This window comes from Mytilus californianus, unplaced genomic scaffold, assembly GCF_021869535.1.
Source record: "Mytilus californianus isolate M0D057914Y unplaced genomic scaffold, xbMytCali1.0.p SCAF_4, whole genome shotgun sequence".
In the NCBI taxonomy this organism is placed as follows: Eukaryota; Metazoa; Mollusca; class Bivalvia; order Mytilida; family Mytilidae; genus Mytilus; species Mytilus californianus.
Genome location: NW_026262690.1, coordinates 18,389,222 through 18,411,120, shown reverse-complemented (window position 1 = coordinate 18,411,120; position 21,899 = coordinate 18,389,222). Strand labels below are relative to the sequence as shown.

The 21,899-nt window shown below is 31.4% G+C and overlaps 1 protein-coding gene across 1 annotated transcript in view; it reads left to right on the top strand.

The window, feature by feature from the left end:
- Window positions 1-389: 389 nt before the first annotated feature.
- The window catches only part of LOC127737603 (Na(+)/H(+) exchanger beta-like), a 127,211-nt gene continuing 105,701 nt past the window's right edge, over window positions 390-21,899 (top strand). The window contains exons 1-2 of the mRNA XM_052248443.1: window positions 390-491; window positions 20,220-20,339. The gene's annotated coding sequence lies outside the window, so the exon portion shown is untranslated. The remainder of the gene's footprint in view (window positions 492-20,219; window positions 20,340-21,899) is intronic.

Here is a 21,899-nt window from a genome sequence, read left to right as displayed (position 1 = left end):
TGTTTTCTGATAATACAACACCTTTAAAATTGCATTTAATATTGATCTATTTACTTTATGTTACATAAACAACAGAAAAATATAATTTATAATGTATTTTTAATTTATCACTTAAAGTTGTTTGAAATCAAACCCCAAAAAGAAGAAAGACACTAATGATTCCCTGACATGTGTTAATATTAATTGCATGCAGCTCACAAGTTGTAAAGAGAATTGATTTCTGTTGATTTTATAGTCTGGATTTTGTGTGAAGGTTTTGATTTTGCATTTTTAAAAGCACTAACATTGAATATGGTATAAACAATCTTATCCTAACAAGTATTTAGTTTAATTAAAGGTAATAAGTGTATATTGAACGGTTTTAACCTTGCATTGATCCATTGGGTTCTGGGTGATAAAGCATCTTTTAATTTTTATGCGTAGTTTTAAATATTTATTATATTTTTGTCTACAGGAATAATTCAGTCTGGAACTTTCCTATAGTTTTACAGGTAAAGAATTTTTTACATGAAAAAAAAAATATTTACAAAATTTATGTGTATTGAAGGAAATTGTATTGATTGCAGTCATATATATTTTTGTACAATGATTTTTTTTTAAATTTTTCTTGTAAATGTTAAGTTTCAATATCTGAATGTTAAGACTTGACAATGTATAGAATCAGGAAGAAATGAAATCTATACAGATATATGTATAATTAAGTCCTTCTAGGAACTGAATCCTTTACTTGCTTTATTTGATTATCAAAGACCATTTCTAAATATATGATCATATTTGTCTGCTGGTGGACTGTTAGTCCCCGAGGGTATCATTAGTAGCCCAGTAGTCTCAACCCTTTTAGTCTCTGACTGACTTAATCTCTCTAGGTTCTTATAGCATGTCATACTAAGTTTGCCATGTATAAAATTGAATTATTCTCCATATATTGTATGTTAAATTAGTATGCAATGTAAAACTCCTCATCAATGGCTTGTTTACTTCTCATTCTTCTGTAAAAGAATTATCCCATGAACTGTATTGACTCTGTCATTTAATTATATATAATTGATAGATTTTATTTATCAGATCTATGATTCTATCTAATGCATGTGATCACATTGTTTTTAACTAATCTTCTGAAAATAATAACTGATTAAATGACATGTTAAATGGAATGGTGAGAACAAACTGCAAATTAGGTGTATATATATTCAATGACAGTAGATTTATATTTGATACAATTTTATTTAACTATGTGACATTTGATTGTTTATCTACTTTGTATGTTGAATTTAGAAAATGGTAAATAGTTGTCCACTTTCATGTGTTTGAGCTTTTGATTTTGCCATTGAACAAGGGGACTTTCCGTATTGAGTTTTCCTTGGAGTTCGGTATTTTTGTTATTCTACCTTTTTCTGATGAACCAATTGGAACCAAACTTGTCAGCAATGTTCCTGGGAAGGTTCATTAAAGAAATTTAAATTTTTGATCTGTTTGAATATTCATCAAGGCATTTTCTGATTGGCTGAAATTTAAAAAAATTCTTGTTAGAAACCACAAGACCAAATGAACTTCTACATCGAAAGAATGTTCCTCTACCAATTTGTAATTTTGTTGCTGATTTGAAATCCCAGATGGCTGCCACCATGGAACATTATAAGTTAATGTAGGATCTTTAATGGGAATACATATAAACAACTTCTTCAAAATCATTTGGACAGATTGAATTGATATGATTGTATGATAGTCCTGTACTTAGTTTGTAATTTTGGAAATCCTAGATGGTTACAACTGCAAGACATCATAGTTAACACAGGACCCAATCGGGAAATGACTCAAACATCTTCTTATAAATGGTTTTAAAGATTGAATGGATAATTTTTCTGAATGATCATATAATGGTCCTCTACTAACTTTATGAATTTTATGTTGATGGGAATTTTAAGATGGCTGCCACCAGGGTACATAGTTAACATAGGACATAATGGGAAATACATACAAACAACTTCTCAGTTCACTTTATGACAAATTGAATTCATATTGTGCCTTAATGATCAGATTATGATACTTAACAAAGTTTGTGTTGTTGGTGCTGATCCAAAATCAAAGATGGCTGCCACCACAGGACACAGTTTAACATAGGACCTTAAAGAAAATACAAGCAAAGAGCTTCTTCTCAGGCACTGTATGACAAATTTAGATCATGACATTTTTAGCTCACCTGGCCAGAAGGGCCAAGTGAGCTTTTCTCATCACTTGGCGTCCGTCGTCGTCCGTCTTCGTCGTTAACTTTTTACATTTTGAACTTCTTCTAGAGAACCACTGAATGGAATGAAACCAAACATGGCATGAATGTTCCTTATGAGGTACTGACCAAGTGTTGTTACTTTGTAGCGGATCCATCATCCAAGATGGCCGCCAGCGGGGGACTTAGTTTAACATAGGTCCCTATGGGAAATACATACAAATGTCTTCTTTTAGAGAACCACTGAATGGAATGAAACCTTACATGGCATGAATGTTCCTTATGAGGTGCTGACCAAGTGTTGTTACTATGAAGCCGATCCATAATCTAAGATGGCCGCCAGCGCAGGAGTTAGTTTAACATAGGACCCTATGAGAAATACATACAAATGTTTTCTTTTAGAGAACCACATACTGAATGGATTGAAACCAAACATGGCAAGAATGTTCCTTATGAGGTGCTGACTAAGTTTTGTTACTTTGAAGCTGATCCTTCATCCATGATGGCCGCCAATGGGGGGACTTCCTTTAACATAAGACCCTATGGGAAATACATACAAATGCTTCTTCTAGAGGTGCACTGAATGGAAAGAAACCAAAACATGGCATAAATGTTTCTTATGAGGTGCTGATGAAGTGTTGCTACTTTGTTGCCGATTTACTGTTCAAGATGGCCACCATGATTTTTTATTAAATTACAGGACCAATATTAAACCAAATTTGGCCTCACTCATTATTAGGGTATCTGTTATGATTTTAATCTATTTTTACATGATTTCCAAAACCAAAGTAGAATCAGGTGAGCGACACAGGCTCTTGAGAGCCTCTAGTTGTTTTTGGTGCTGATTAAAAATTCAAGAGCCCTGTGTTACATAGTTTTACACAGTTCCTTAATTTTTTACATTTTAATTTTTCTCCTTTGAAACCATGTGACCAATTAAAACCAAACTTGACATGGATGATCATTGGATAGTCCCCTTCCAGTATATATATATATGATAACCCCTCCCTCCATCTAAAATTGCCACATTACTAAAAATGGAACTGTTACAAACATAGGGTTGTGACATATATCATTTGACTTGAAATGGCAAGTACTGTGTTGTGGCTTGTTGTCATTTGGTAGTTTTGGCATTCCAGTAATACAGTTTTGCTCAAAAATGGTCACATTACTAAAAATATAACTTGTGGTGTGTATTTCACATCCAATCTTTTATGGTAATATTCTATACAAAGCACAAAAATGTCGACATTGACCTCAAAAGCTTACCAAACCTTTTAACAGACTTATTCAGAAGGGATATTGTTACGATACTGTTGTCAGGTCATTAAAGATGGCATATTTTGGTATTAATATTCATTCACTCATAGGGTCTTTGCATTGGAAATAAACACATTTATTCTAAAACCAGTTGTTGGCATGATACGGGTTATGTTCTTCTCATATATTTTATGACAGTATGATACTAAACCCCTAGCAGGAGGGATTGTGCTTGATTTTCATATGATGTAGACATAATCTGTCAATCAGTTTAATTTAGGTCTGGAGCTGGCATGTCAGTAACTGCTAGTAGTCCTTTGTTAATTTATGTATCATTGTCATTTTGCTTAGTTTCTTTTGTTACCTATTCTGACATCGGACTCAGACTTCTTTTAAACTGAGTTTTATTGTGCGTATTGCTGTGTGTTTGTTAATTCTACATTGGCTAGAGGTATAGGGGGAGGGTTGAGATCTCACAAAACATGTTTAGCCCCGCCACATTTTTGTGCCTGCCCTAAGTCAGGAGCCTCTGGCCTTTGTTAGTCTTGTATGTTTTTTAATTTTAGTTCATTTATATGTTTTGGAGTTAAGTGTGACATCCATTTTCATTGAACTAGTACACATTTTTGTTTAAGGGCCAGCTGAAGCCCGCCTCCCGGCGCGGGATTTTCTCGCTGTATTGAAGACCCATTGGTGGCCTTCAGCTGTTTTCTGCTCTTTGGTTGGGTTGTTGTCTCTTTGACACATTCCCCATTTCCATTCTCAATTTTATACCATTATATGTTACAATTATGGGTTGTTTGCCTGTGAGAGAGCTTTCACATGTTTATTTTATCTTTGTTCTTTATTTGTTAATTCAATATAATGGTGTTGGAATGTACTAATACTCATCCATGCTTGCTGTTTTTATTATTGCCCCCTGGTATGGTTTTACTTAGATTTCTTATAATCTCCGTTTTTGCCCTGTGTTTGTTAAATGTCTGTTTTGTATTTCTTAAGTCTTTTCGTCAGGCATTTTATAACAGTTTTTGTAAGAGTTCTTTTACTGCCTGCCTATTATTTCTTTTTATACATTGTGACTTGGATGGAGAGTTGTCTCATTGGCACTCATACCACATCTTCTTATTTATATTTAGAGTTGTGACAAGAGTTAAAAAACACTTTTTAGTTGCATTGTAATTTGTAAAATTTTTACTATTTTTTTCAGTTTGAAAAACTTGTCTTGCATGTATAAATTCAGATTTATTCTTGGCTATTGCAAACCAGGTGAGTGATTACTGGCTCCTGGGAGCCTCTTGTTTTTGAAGTGGCAATAACTGTTATATCTTTGATTGAATCAATAAAAGTGACTTACTTTTAGTTTATGAAATCAAGGCTCTTTGGACTTTTTAAGTTGTGATTATGTATCTTCCTGTTTAAGAGGGGTCACAGGGATCAGTAGTGGTGTTTTACAAAAGTATCAGAGATGACTATACATATTGAACAACTCTATATAAGAAAACCATCGAACTGATCATATACAATACAATAAGCAAAAAAAAACAAATATGATAGACGGCGACCAATGAATCCTTTGTTACAGGTTCCCGACTAGGGACAGGCACATACAGAATGTGATGGGGTCTGTAGATTCTGTTTAATTTATTCATGTCTGCCAAACAATATTATGATACATCCAAAACCATTTTGGTATCCTCCATTAGTTGGATGAATCGTTCCTAATTAAGTCTTTACCAGAGTTACTGTATTATATCAACAATATTTGAGTTGTAAATTATGTTGTAAGGAATCACTGTACCCATCCACCTGACAATATGTCATAAAAGGCCTTCACCAGATTTTCTAACCTTCAATGAATGTTTACAGTTTACTACACTTCATGGTCATTCCTTGAGATTCTATAGGATTAAATCTTAATTACCTGTAATATTGAATATAATGGCTACTTAACGAAAGTTTTAGCTTCATTGTATGTAATTAAACGTTTTATAGGTCTAGCCATAGTATTATGTAATTTGTCAGACTAAGTACTGTAAATTCAGAAATTATTGCGATGTTTTTATTATTGCGAAAAATGCGACAGGGTTATAATCGCAATAATTTAAACTCGCATTTTGAAATTTTTTCTATGAAATAAACAGGACTTTTCTCAATATCGCAAAAATTAAAATCGCATTTTAGTCTAAAATGACAAAATCGCAATAATAAATGCACGCAATAATTTCTGAATTTACAGTACTGCTTTTTATGTACATAAATGTGGTTTATGTTTGCTTAATCTGTCTTTTTGTAATATTTAAGAGTACCTGTACGGCAAGATGTTTTTATATTTATTCTATTATATCTTTTAAAGTTGATAAGATATTTCATAAACTAAGAAGGCCATACGGTTACCTATTATTGCTTTTATCTTTGTCATTTGAGCTCTGGTGGATAGCTGTCTCATTGGCAATCATACAGCGTCTCTTTATTTTTGTCTTTCCTTGACAGAGTCAAAAAGCAAGACATAGATATGCTGTTTCCGGCGGTGGTTTTAGTTTGTGATTAGGTCTATTTTATGTTGAATAAATATGGTCAATGATATTTGGTATGCAGTTGTATATGCATTGGCACATCTCATTACCATGGTGATTATTTGGCCCCACCCACTCAATCATGGTCTATTGACTTTGAAACTTTTGCTTGTAGTTTTTCATGTATCAGTTTGTGATTAGGTCAGTTTGAGGGGAACCATTAGTGGTAGGTCAATGATAATTGGTATGCAGTTGTATAAGAATTAAGCACATCTTATTTCCATGGAGAATGTGTGGTCCTTACCCCTCAGTCACATACTATTGACTTAAAAAATTTTGCATAGTTTACATGTATTAGTTTGTGATTAGATCAGTTTAAGATGAACCACTAATGTAAGTCATTGATATTTGATTGGCATTTGCAAGTTTCATTTCCATGGAGATTATATAACGCCACCACCTCATTATGGTTCATTGACTGAAACATTTACATACTTTACAAGTTAATGTTAATGTTTGTGTTTAGGTTTGTTTAAAGGGAACAACTTATGAAAAGTCAATGGTATTTGGTATACAGTTGTATTAGCATTGGCACATCTGATTTCCATGGAGATTGTTAAGCCCTGTACCTTCAGTCATGGTTCATTGACTTTGAATATTTGCATAGCTTTCATGTTAAAGTATTGCGCTTTTAATTTCAACATTTGTATTATCAAAATTACAAAAAGGCGAGACATATCTCTGTGTTAATAGTTTATTATATAAATAAGATATCTTAAAAAATAATCATGTGAGATATCCTGCATATCTTATAAGAAATCTTCTAAAATTAATAAGATATATAGGAATGTAAATAAGATATCTTATATACTATACAAGATATCTCCTAAAGTATGTTTAAGTATGAAATTAAAACAAAAGTTATATTAAGATATTTTATAAAATATATAAAGATATCTTAATTAGTTTAAAAGAGATCTTATAAAGTTAATAAGATATCTTATAAAGTATATTTGATTTCTTATTAACTTCAAATTAGATAAAATATCTTATTTTTAAATTTTATAAGATATCTTAAAATTGGATAAATATAAAAAAATGTTTTGCCAAATACCTGTGCTTGATTCTTCAAAATAATACTGGACTATTGTTCAGTTGAATTGTAAAACTAGAAATTTTCATTAACATCTTTATGAGTGAAGGCTTTTTACCGTTAGTTGCAACATTCTTCAATAAATTAAGATGTCAAATAAACAACATATCAGAAATGACAATGAATTGTTTTATAGACTTAATTAACCATCAGTAATTTTACACTGTGAGTAACCATTCTACGTGGATTGCATCACATTGAGATATACACGCATACAACAACCCCTTATCATGATAAGGGTCAGATGTATGGTGTGAGATTTTACAGGAGTATTGTAGTTAAAATAAACTTGTCTGTAAACAGGAAAATCCATATATAGTGGTCACAAAATTAGATATTTGATCTGCATATTATATAATTATTCCTCTGATTTATGTTATAGAGGAATCCAATATTTATTTCTACATTTAAATGATAATATCTGGCACAACAATAATAACTTCAGAACCAACACCAACATTTGTTTATCACTGTAACAATCATTCAGCAATAGAACAATTATTGAAGATTTTTATCTCAACTTCAATAAAAAATGTTATATAATTTGAACTTCATCAAATATTTATATGTGTTTTCATGTTATTTATACACTTTAAAGGCACTTCTGTAGGTGCAATTGTGCATAGCAGAATGCAATTTAAACCAATCCCATTTATTTGAGTTATTTTCTTGGAAAATTGTCTTTATAGTGTGTTGAATGGAGGATCATTCAATTAAGATTAGAAGATGATTGTTAAGTAAAATGAATGTGATTGAAGAAGAAAGTTCTGATGTAATGTCATGACATTTTAATTTTGCCTTCTGTTCAAATTACGAGGTAAAATGAATTAGTGAAATTGCATATGGAATACTTTCTTTCTGTATAATTAATTTTAAAAGCTATTGGCCATATTTAAACTTTCTGAGCATAACAGATATATACTTATTTAGAAATTGTTAATTCTGTTTCCTGTTTCCTTTCAAATGTCACTTCTACAATTAAAGTTGATAGATTATTGCATTGCATCATAACTAGTGACGTCTTCTAATTGTTCAATTCTTTTGTTTCTATTTCCTTTTTATATGAATAATTGGGATTTGCATTAATATTCAGATTCCATTCTTTAGCTTTACTTCCTGATTACATAATAAAAGGGGGATATACTTTCATGCTCCATGCTTTAGCATCTTAATTCCCTGTAAACATTAATACAATGGGGATATGTTGTCAGACTCCATGCTTTAGCTTGTTGATATGAATAAAGTGGGCTGTATATATTGTCAAACTCTGTTGTTAACTTTCTATTCCCTGTTTATGTGAATAAAAGGGGGGGGGGGGGGGGGGGGGGGGTTATGTTTTCAGACTATATGCTTTAGCTTTTATTCCCAGTTTACATGATAAAAGGGGTATATTTTTTCATACTCCGGGATGCTTTACTTTATTCCCTGTTTACATGAATAAAAGGGGCTATGTTTTCATGTATAAAAAGGTGGATATATTTTCAATTCCATGCTTTAAAGCTTCTGTTGTTTACATAAAAAAAGGGGGATAAGTTCTCAGAGACCATGCTTTAGCCTCTTACCTGTTTACACAAATAAAAAGGGGATATGTATTCACACTCCATTCCCTGTTTACACGAATAATACGTGTAAAAGGCTGATGATTTTTCATGAATGAATAGGGGATTTTGTTTTCAACTCCATGCTTAAGCTAATATTACCTGTTTACATGAATGAAAGAAGGATATATTAACAGACTCCATGCTTTATGCACTCATACCACATCTTCTTATTTCTATTTAGGTTCTAGTTCCTGTTTACATGATAAAAGGGGGATATATTTTCACACTCTATTCCCTGTTTACATGAATAAAACATGTAAAAGGCTGATGATTTTTCAAGAAAGGGGATATATTTTCAATTCCATGCTAAAGCTTATTTTCCCTGTTCACATAAATAAAAGGGGTCATATTTTCAGGCTCTATGGTTTAGCATCTATTAGCTGTTTACATAATAAAAGGGGGATATGTTTTAACACTCCCATGCTTTAGTGTTTATTCCCTATGTTTTCACACTCCATGCTTTTAAGCATTTTCGTAAATTGAAGGAGGATGGGTTTTTCTGATTCCATGCTCTCACTCCTATATCTTATAGTTAAATACATGTACTAATTACTTCGGCCTACATGTAAATTCAATAACATGCATACATCGGACTCTGACTTCTTTTAAACTGAGTTTTACTGTGCGTATTGCTATGTGTTTCTTTATTTTAAGGGTTGAGATCTCACAAAACATGTTTAACCCTGCCAGATTTTTGCACCTGTCCCAAGTCAGGAGCCTCTGGCCTTTGTTAGTCTTGTATGTTTTTTGTCGAGCCTTCGACTTTTGTCGAAAAAGCGAGACATAGCGATCCTACATTCCGTCAGCGTCGGTGTCGTCGTCGTCGTCGTCGTCGGCGGCGTCCACAAATATTCACTCTGTGGTTAAAGTTTTTGAAATTTTAATAACTTTATTAAACTATCCTGGATTTCTACCAAACTTGGACAGAAGCTTGTTTATGATCATAAGATAATATTCAAAAGTAAATTTTGTAAAAAAAAAATTCCATTTTTTCCGTATTTTACTTATAAATGGACTTAGTTTTTCTGCCAGGAAACATTACATTCACTCTGTGGTTAAAGTTTTTTAAATTTTAATAACTTTCTTAAACTATCCTGGATTTCTACCAAACTTGGAAAAAAGCTTGTTTATGATCATAAGATAGTATCCAGAAGTAAATTTAAAAAAAAAAAAATCCATTTTTTCCGTATTTTTACTTATAAATGGACTTAGTTTTTCTGCCAGTTAACATTACATTCACTCTGTGGTTAAAGTTTTTAAAATTTTAACAACTTTCTTAAACTATCCTGGATTTGTACCAAACTTGGACAGAAGCTTGTTTATGATTAAAAGCTAGTATCCAGAAGGAAATTTTGTTAAAATTTTGTTCCATTTTTACCGTATTTTACTTATAAATGGACTTAGTTTTTCTTCCAGTTAACATTACATACAGTCTGCAGTTTAAGTTTTTAAAACATTTATTAGATTCATAAACTATCCTGGATTATTACCAAACTTGGACAGAAGCTACTTACAATCAAAAGATAGTATAGAGAGGGAATATTTTTATTAATTTTTTTCCTCATTTTTGTTGAGCCTGTGATTAACAGCAAAAGTAGGCGAGACACTGGGTTCCGCGGAACCCTTACGAATTTTTTAATTTTAGTTCCTTTGTATGTTTTGGAGTTTAGTGTGACGTCTATTTTCACTGAACACAATTTTATTTAGTGGCAAGCTGAGGACCACCTCCGGGTGCGGGATTTTCTCACTGCGTTGAAGACCCATTGGTGGCCTTCGGCTGTTATCTGCTCTTTGGTCGGGTTGTTGTCTCTTTGACATACTCCCCATTTCCATTCTCAATTTTATTTTTTTTTAAACATTTTTTTTTTATCACTTTTATTTAGCTTCATGATGTATTCAGTTATACCATGCTTCAATATGTCGACGCTCAAATGATATATATTTTTTAGGGATGTCAACGAGTACTCGAGTATCGCTTGGTATTACCGAAGTATCTAATACCAAAATGATACTCGACTAATTGGTCTCCTGTAAGAGTGTTGTTGCTTTCTTAAGCTTAAGCTTTTTATTGAGAGCGCATCGGGAAATTAAATATTAATAAAAATTAATAAAAATTAATATACGATTCGAATGTTAGCGTTTAACTGTCTCCCAAACAGAGGTAGGCTATGAACAAGAGCACTTTTCCAAATCTTACACCTTTAGCTAGTCTGAGTCATTCCCCCACCTCTATACCGTCAGAGCATATATATTTATCATCAGGATTGTTATTACCTTAACAAAGTCGAGAAATTGCCTCGTCCCAGAAAAAGTTGTCAAAATTATACTTTTAGATATGAACAAATTAAATGCACCCTGTGTCGACCCTCAGAAAATGATTAAAGGCAGCAGTAAGTTCTAATTATAACCCCTTTGTTGATGATTAAATGTGGGTTTTTTTACGGTTCCCAAATACTGTCATATTTCTATAGATATTAATTAATTACATGATTAGATAATTGCTAGTTTACATAATTAGCATGTAGTAAATGAGCTATTAATTATGGTAATTATGTTCAGGGTTTTACGTTCATGAGACAACGATCCACAATAACATAAAATAGGCATAATTTTGTGTTTTCATTTTGTAAATATTTTACCGAGCGAGTACTCGAGTATCGCTCGATAAATCCAACGAGTACTCGATTAGTAAATCTTCACCGAGTTGACATCCCTAATATTTTAGTTTAAACTTAAATTACCCTAATTTTTCATTTTAAACATGTCTTCTAATTTAATTATTATTCTGAATCTTTTTTCTTTTATTGGATAAAATGAAATACAGGTTGGAAAATCAGTAATTGAAGGGGAAAATTAACAAAAATTCTATTGTGCATGCATTCTGAATAAACAATTATGTATTGAGGAAGTAAACAAAGTGCGTAGGAGAAGAAGGTGATATGCCCTTCAATTATCCTTTACTTGATGGTTTAATTATATACTTTGTACATTGTCTGCTATCATTAATATTGAATTGACTATCTTGATTAAGGAAATCTCAGGTTAAACCACCAGTTTCATGTGGATAGGTAATGACTATATATCAAAACATAATAGTCATTGTTTGTTACAACCAATTTTCCCACTTTTGCTGGTATTTTTAGACTTTTGGTGTTTGATACTTGCTCTTATGTTGCTAGTCTTAAGATAAGAAATATCTTAGATCTTTCTTTTACTTTTATATAACTTTCCTTGGTATACAGAAAACAAATTCCATGTTTATCTTTGTATAAACGCTGCTATAAAATATATGCAAAGGTATGTTATGAAAGTGCACTTAATTATGCTTAAGATGTGAAAGATTTGTTTATGCTGGAAATGTATACAGCAGTTCTGTGAGAAATTCAAGATCTGTTTAGATTCACAATTGTATGACACATAAAATACAACATATGTTCACTTTTTTTTAAACCAACATGTTTTACATGCCCTGATAGATAACTGGCTTTCGGATTTCCAATTCTGCACCTTATTATCCTCAAAACATATAGCAACTCAAGTTTTAGATGATTAACTGTCAAAGTCCTGACTTGGTATAGGCATTGATGATTAACTGTCATTGTCCTGACTTGGTACAGTCATTGATGATTAACTGTCATAGTCCTGACTTGGTACAGTCATTGATAATTAACTGTCATAGTCCTGACTTGGTACACACATTGATAATTTACTGTCATGGTCCTGACTTGGTACAGTCATTGATGATTAACTGTCATAGTCTTAACTTGGTATAGACATTGATGATTAACTGTCATAGTCCTGACTTGGTACACACATTGATAATTTACTGTCATGGTCCTGACTTGGTACAGTCATTGATGATTAACTGTCATAGTCCTAACTTGGTATAGACATTGATGATTAACTGTCATAGTCCTGACTTGGTACAGTCATTGATGATTAACTGTCACAGTCCTGACTTGATACAGTCATTGATGATTAACTGTCATAGTCCTGACTTGGTAAAGTCATTGATGATTAACTGTCATAGTCCTGACTTGATACAGTCATTGATGATTAACTGTCATAGTCCTGACTTGTACAGGCATTGATAATTAACTGTCATAGTCCTAACTTGGTACAGGCATTGATAATTAACTGTCATAGTCCTTACTTGGTACAGTCATTGATGATTAACTGTCATAGTCCTGACTTCGTACAGGCATTGATGATTAACTGTCATAGTCCTGACTTTGTACAGGCATTGATAATTAACTGTCATAGTCCTTACTTGGTACAGTCATTGATGATTAACTGTCATAGTCCTGACTTGGTACACACATTGATGATTAACTGCCATAGTCCTGACTTAGTACAGGCATTGATGATTAATTGTCATAGTTCTGACTTGGTACAGTCATTGATGATTAACTATCATGGTCCTGACTTGGTACAGTCATTGATGATTAACTGTCATAGTCCTGACTTAGTACAGGCATTGATGATTAATTGTCATAGTTCTGACTTGGTACATGCATTGATGATTAACTGTCATAGTCCTGACTTGGTACAGGCATTGATGATTAACTGTCATAGTCCTGACTTAGTACAGGCATTGATGATTAATTGTCATAGTTCTGACTTGGTACAGGCATTGATGATTAACTATTATAGTTCTGACTTGTACAGGGATTGTTGATGAATAGGTTGAGTTCAACCAGATTTTTGTTTGATATAAACCAAACATCCCATTTGACAATTCATTGTTAATTCAAGTGCTTGCATCAGTAAAGAATTCAAAAGGTCTTTAGAGGTTAGTTTTGTGTATATATTTAATGTGTTTTTATGGTTTAAATTTGTAGTAATCATTTTAAATTTGTAGTAATCATTTTAAATCTGCAGTGATTAGAAAACTACTTCAAATTAAATGTTCAATACTTATAAATTATCTTTAGTCAGTGGTCATTCAGATTAAGAGTAGAAATTTAAAACTTATAATTTTTACAAAGCTTTATAAGATTTAGTTTGGCTGTTCATATTGAAAATGTATAAATTTTGAATAACATGTATAAAACTAATTGATTAGTTTTGGCAAGGAATTGGGTAATTTTATGTATTATGATGGAATAAAAGATAAAAGTCATACAATTTGATGAGAATTTAAGAGTCAATTTTTATGTATAATTTTCAAAAAGTTTCTAGTGATATTAACATATAAGGTCAAAGAAATTGAGTTGACTTGATCATCCAAAAGGGTTGAATTAAAATAAAAAATCTGACTGCCAACTTTTTGTTGTAGTTTTTTTAATAGAACCTGAAAAAGTCAACTTCAGAATATATAAATTATATGTGTCAGCTGTGTAGAGATTATAAGTTAAGCTTGTAATCATATCATGTACCATTCACATTGAATAGCATTATTAATTTTTTATAATACTTTTATAATAGTATAGATAAGAATATCATTTGCAGTTTTCTTGTGGATGTATTTATATAAATTTGATTCAGTTAAGGAATTTTAGGAGAGGAAACTTACTTACAAGTATTATTTTCTGTCCTCTGGAATATTACATTAGGAGAAAGTGTCAATCATCTGTTAGTACCTTTTATAAGTTACTTATAGAGGCAAGTTAAGTATAAAATATCATAGATTTATTATTTTATTTTTGGATTCTATTAATGATTTGATCAATTAAGGCAGTCCGAAAAATAAAACTGTATAATTATATCAAATATCATGACACCTATTGGACCATAGGTCAAAATAGTTGATTGGTAAAATACATTTAAATCATCAATTATTTATACAATTGGTCCAGATGTCTTATATCATAATATCTTTATATTAAAACCAGATGCCACCTAACCAGTAGTGATTGTCACTTGTTTTTGACTTTATTTAATTGCTCTGATCACTACTGTGTTCAAGTTAATGTATGAGATGTGCCACCATTTCAAAAACTATATACATTAAAGGTTAACAATATTGGGTATCTAGATTTGTTGTAAGGATAATCTCTTTTGGATATTTTCCATATGACCCTCAGACCTCAAATGAGCTTTCTTGCAGTCATGATAATGTTTATTTTTTTCATTAGATAAAAAAGAAAGCAATGGCATGATCAATGCATGACAAAAAAATCACTACCCACACTTTTAAAATAAAAAAACAAAGGAAGTGCATTTTTATTTCTGTCTTCATCACAATGTGACGGTGAGGACTTTAGCTTTGAACAAAAACTCTCAATTCACTGCATTTAAGTTCCAAGACATCAACTAATCATAGGTTTGAGCAGAATTCTCTCCTAGATATTGATCAGGCTACATCTTTGTATTGAAGAAAACACAGGATATAATACCAACAAGTTTTAGTTTATATTAGGGAAAGAAATATAACAAATACTGTCATAAACTGACCAAAAATCTCACTATAAATACAGATATAGTACAAACATTAACAATACCAGGGGCACATCAAGATTATATTTAAATAATTTGGCAGGAAATTAGGCATGAACAGGGCAAGTAATTTCGGCAGACTGAAGAACAATTTCACTACACAAACTTGCCTAAAGCGAGAAAATGAGGTAGCACACATATAAGAGAACAATAATAGTCTAGGTCAATATCAGGTATCTAGGTTTAATTTGTCATTTGAAATAAACCATATAAAATAGTAAACTGGAAATTTCTTTGACAGGAAGTGATGACTTGTCTATAGGAATATAATACAGCAATGAACACATACTTACAGAATCATATTCTGCTATTCCACATATTTCACAATTTTCATACTTTTACATGGAATATGTTTTGAAAAAAGAGGTGGACGATTATCAAGGGGATATACTCTTACATTCAAAACTCATGTCAAGAGAAACTGACAGCACCATGGTAAAAAAAAACATAAAAAGATAAACAACATACAAGACACAACAAAAATAAATAAGAACTAGGCAACACAAACCCCACCAGAAACTAGGAGTGATTTCAGGTACTCTGGAACTGTACGAAGATCCTTCTCCACATCTGTCACTGTCATGAGAGAAAAACTTTTTAAAAAGAAAAAAAGGTCAGCAAAATATAATGTACAAGTAAGTCAACATGGCCAAATTATTACACTATTTATAGGATTTATTGTCATAAAATGACTTTTGTCTTAGAACTTTAATAGATAGGTATAAAGAATCATAAACTGTAAACGGTAAGAATATCATCAATACAAGACCTACAAATATGCCACTAAATAGGCTAACATTACTTATTGCAATAAAGGGAAAAAATAAATATCAAAATGGCATATTTTTTACCAGGTGAGAGATTCAGGCTCTTGGAGCCTCTTGTTGAAAAGTTTAGTCTAATAGGGAATATATAAAAGTGTTACTTTTCACTTCTATAACTGTAAATTATTACATAATGTTTATCAACCAAAGTCTGTTTGCCAATATCCTTTTTACATCGCGACGACCGTGAGGGCATTCCGATGTATTGTTGCCACAGAGATTTCTACTTAAGTAACTTTCGTTTTTGACTGGTAACCGATCTATAAATACGCGGACATTATCGAGTGCAAAATAACATTCCTTATCGCTTGTTATAAATTCATTTCTTCAATGAATACTCATAAAAAAATTTTTTTTAGAACATAAATTAATAATAGGAAAATTTTTTGTCGTTAGAAATATATATATAAGTAAAAAATCATTAATATCTATGCACACGTACAGAAAAATTGTGTTAACGCATGCGGAAGAATATCTCAAGAACATTTTGCGGGAAAATATGAATGCCTACTCAAATCCAATCTATTAGAAAAATCGAATTATTACAGAAGAGTGTCCACTAGGCACTTGCACTGCACTATTATTAGAATAGTAGAATAGAATGATATACAAATAGATGAAAATTATATATACATGTAACTGTTATAAACAAATATTAATATAATATAAAACAACAAACCAGAGTATACTGATTTGTATCACTACAATATAATAGTTAGTATGGTGATGTTGAAATCCCTGTCATTTATTCATCATCCACGCACGAACTTGTCTCAGAAAAAAATATATCTCTGTACATTAACCTCACTTTCAGGTATAGAGATGTGATTTTTTTCTGAGACAAGTGCTTGTGACCACCCACAAGAACTTGCGGTCATCCGATGTTCAGTACTTCAGTACTTTGATTGATTATGTTATTACACACTTTTAAGTTGTTTCCCTTTATTTATTGTAGACTGGTTCTATACCAGACAAAATGGGCAATGCTTGATAAGCTGAAAGTGATTTAAGGGCATTTCAACCAATGTTTAATGGAGAATGATTATTGATATGAAATTAAACATTTTTTGTTTAACAAAAAAAACATAAAGATTATAAACACATAAATTTGCTCTTTTCTTAGCTAGCTTTTCATTGTCAATGAAAAGTTAGGTCCCTCTTAAGGGAAACAACTCACAAAATGGATCTCTAATTACAGGGTCAATTAAGGAATTGATAAATTGACTATTATGTGGTGCAATGTTTTAATCACAGATTCCTGATGTCATATTTACAATACCTGTTTAAATTATTTACCCATGTCATTCATATTTTGATGATTAATTGAAATGAATTATTTCTTTTTTATCTAGACATGATTTAAGCTTTAAGTTTGATTTAAGAAACACATGTTACATTGCATAATATTGAGGATCCAAAGTTACCAAAAGTAGTAAGAGCAAAATCTGACTGCATGTAGATAGTTCTGAATAGCAGTGAACATTACCTTTTGTTATTGCTAATTTAAGATCAATTTTGTGGATATATGTATAACAATACTATTTAGTATTATTTTAATTTACTGAAAACAAAATCAATATTTTTACCAATAGAAACAATATTCGAAGATCTAATTACAGTGTTAAATTGGTAATGATAATTTTAGCATTTTTGAAGAATTAGCATGCATAATTAAATTTCACAGCTGCGCACATGCGCACACGTGTACTAGTTCAAACAACATGGTTCTGACGATTTTTTGTTTAAAACCTTTTTAAATTTTTCATCAAATCATATTTATAAACGTATTTCTGATAATTTCAATCTTTTTGACTAAATTAATTAGATGCAAACCGCTGAAATGTAGGAAAACAACTTTGAATAGACCTATCAATGTCCAGTACAAAATAGTTTGCCTGTTGCCTGAACAGGTAAATTTCAGCTGTCCGACAACTAATTAATCTTGATTAAAATGAGAAGGTATTAAAGTAGGGTTTGTTTTGATAGTACTTATTCATCATGTCACTTTTATGACCGGAAATGTGTGGCTGTTTAAGGTCGGGTCAAAAAGATCGCATAAACTTCCAATTTTTTTTTGAATTATGTTAAAATGACCGTCTCTTAAGAAAGCCTTGAAAACTAAAAGTAGATGTCCGTTTCATGCTTTTCCCAGATGGACAATGTCTGGTAAATTTATAAATGTCCGGAATATATGACCGTTTTGGTAGTCATGGTCCCAGGTTATGGGAGGGTTGAGCAATCACAAACATGTTTAACCCCGTCACATTCTTTATGTGCCTGTCCCAAGTCAGGAGCCTGTAGTTCAGTGGTTGTCGTTGGTTCATGTCTGTCATATTTGTTTTTTCGTAAATTGTTTTGTTATAAATTAGGCCGTTTAAGTTTTCTCAATTGAATTGTTTCATATTTTTGTCGAGCCTTCGACTTTTGTCGAAAAAGACAGACATAGCGATCCTACATTCCGTCGTTGTCGTTGTTGTCGGCGGCGTCTACAAATATTCACTCTGTGGTTAAAGTTTTTGAAATTTTAATAACTTTCTTAAACTATCCTGGATTTCTACCAAACTTGGACAGAAGCTTGTTTATGATCATAAGATAGTATCCAGAAGTAAATTTTGTAAAAAAAAAATTCCATTTTTTCCGTATTTTACTTATAAATGGACTTAGTTTTTCTGCCAGGAAACATTACATTCACTCTGTGGTTAAAGTTTTTGAAATTTTAATAACTTTCTTAAACTATCCTGGATTTCTACCAAACTTGGAAAGAACCTTGTTTATGATCATAAGATAGTATCCAGAAGTAAATTTTGTAAAAAAAAAATTCCATTTTTTCCGTATTTTACTTATAAATGGACTTAGTTTTTCTGCCAGTTAACATTACATTCACTCTGTGGTTAAAGTTTTTAAAATTTTAACAACTTTCTTAAACTATCCTGGATTTGTACCAAACTTGGACAGAAGCTTGTTTATGATTAAAAGCTAGTATCTAGAAGGAAATTTTGTTAAAATTTTGTTCCATTTTTGCCGTGTTTTACTTATAAATGGACTTAGTTTTTCTTCCAGTTAACATTACATACAGTCTTCAGTTTAAGTTTTTAAAACATTTATTAGATTCATAAACTATCCTGGATTTTTACCAAACTTGGACAGAAGCTACTTACAATCAAAAGATAGTATAGAGAGGAATATTTTTATTAATTTTTTTCCTCATTTTTGTTGAGCCTGTGATTAACAGCAAAAGTAGGCGAGACACTGGGTTCCGCGGAACCCTTACGAATTTTTCATGTCTGGGCCTTTTATAGCCAACTAAAAGGTATGGGTTTATCTCATTGTTGAAGGTCGTAAGGTTGCCTATAATTGCTTTCATCCACTTCATTTGAACTTTGTTGGATAGTTGTCTCATTGGCAATAATGTATTATCGACAAATGATATTTCAATCAGTGATTGTTGATCGCAAGATAATTAACTTTCGAGTTTTTTGCTGAAGTTTACCCAATCATGACATTGTTACAATCAACATAGAGCATATGGAGCATGTGAAAAATAAGTGGAATTGATAGAGCCATGATATTTTCCATGTGTTCCCATTTGTTAATTAAACTATTCCTTAACAGTTGTTAAATGAGTTAGTGTATTTAATTTGTTCTTTAAGAATCAGTTCTTACTATTTACCTTCCACTGCACTTTTGTTTAAAAATATGATGTGCCTAATTCCTTTTACTGATTTCCTAAATATAAAACCTATTATACTGTCAAAGCTATCTGATATAAATGCCATTTGGTTACTTTGACCTTAGAAAAAGGAAATTGTGATACAGACATAAAGAATTACAATTGATACATTTTTACATTAGTTTGTCATTATCATTTTTCAACACTGTTTTTTGAAAATTCATGCATAAATTTATAAATTTATTGAGAAACAATTGGTGTAGATGTTACATAGATCATTTTCTGATTTCAAAGAAATTGCAATCAAGGTGTTTTTAATGAGAAAAGATTTTTACCTATCATTGTTGGATATGGTTTCATACTGTGAATTGATGTCAATTTCATACTTTTGTCCAACCTGTACAAATCTTGATTGAAAAATAATATTGCGCAATCGATTGATCACATGTATTGATTCTAACAAAAGATGATAGGGTGCTAAAAGTAATAAATTCACCAGTAGAGAAATAACCTAGCAAATTTTGTTTCTTTTTTAGTGATGATTGCTTGTTGAAAAGAGAAGAAATAACAATAAAAGATTTGACTCCGGAAAAGTTTAATGTGTCAGATTATCAGGAAAAGGAAGCAATTGATTTCCAAATCAAAAGGAAAACCAGGTTTGTTAATTTGTCTTTAAGATATTTAATCACACTTACTGTAATGTAGTTTATTGTTGAGGAGTTTTGTGGTTTCTAGGACCAAACCTGACAACAAGGTTTTATCTTTGCATTTGTCTTGTTTTTTATTCTGATCTTCTTTAAAATTCAAATTTACTTGAGCGGATATTATCGCAATTGTGCACCTGCTGTTTGTGAGGGGTTATAATTGCAATTGTGCACCTGCTATTTGAGCAATTTTCCCTTATATCTCTGACTTTGAAACTTTAATTTTTTCAGTAAAATTTCAGAAGATGATACAAAGTTTGTGAAATCAACTTCTCCTACAGTTTTCAACCCAGATCTTTGAAACAGATGGAAAGATTTCATTTACATATGTTTATTGAAGTTGTGTACCTGCTAATAAGGAATTGAATGGGGAATTTTTCCATTATTACAGACTTTGGAACATGTTTATGTTCAGAAAACTTGTCAAAAGATGATACTAATTTTGTGTAATGAACTCCTACAGTTTTTAAACCAGATCCTTAACTCAAAGTTTGCTCACCCATTGAAATTGTTTACCTCCCATTAAAGACTTATTTACCGATTTTTATCAGTTATTCCTTTTTATACTTTTATACATTGATGTATTCATTATAGAAAATTGTCCATTGTTGTAGAAACATTCTGTGCAGTCAAACCATTAATGATCCATTGTTGTTTTAAGTTATATAAAATTTATGAATAAAAAACCCTTATGTTCTTTGCCCTATTAGTTAATAAACTATATCAAAATTTTGATACCTCCAAGGCATTCGTTGGACAGTTGAAGATCACTATCAAGTAAACTAAATTAAAAATGCATAAATAAATCTAATTTTTATGTTGAAAATTTGATCTTTGCAATTTCAGTAATATTGAATGGTATTGAATTCTTGATACATAAGAAAAAAGATCTATCATATTCCATAACGATTGTTTCTTGGGAGTTCATAGCAGAATATTAATTCTATGTTATCTCAAGCAGTATTTAACCATTTTACAGAGAATAAAACAGTAATATTTCATATTAGAACTTTAACATGTTATAATACATGTTTAAATCATATAAGGAATGTTTGTGCAGATATTATAGATTTTCTGTTATCTTAAAGCTGTAATTTACAGTTTAGTAATTATTTTCACTAAGTACTTTCAAGTTTTAATTTTTCTGTGGTATGATAAAAACATATGTTAAGTACAAACAGCTTAGAATTGTCAGTCAGGCTTTGTTCCCAGTATGTTCAACACAACCTTAGTGATTTTATGGTAGCCCTGTCAGTCAGGCTTTGTTCCCAGTATGTTCAACACAACCTTAGTGATTTTATGGTAGTCCTGTCAGTCAGGCTTTGTTCCCAGTATGTTCAACACAACCTTAGTGATTTTATGGTAGTCCTGTCAGTCAGGCTTTGTTCCCAGTATGTTCAACACAACCTTAGTGATTTTATGGTAGTCCTGTCAGTCAGGCTTTGTTCCCAGTATGTTCAACATAACCTTAGTGATTTTATGGTAGCCCTGTCAGTCAGGCTTTGTTCCCAG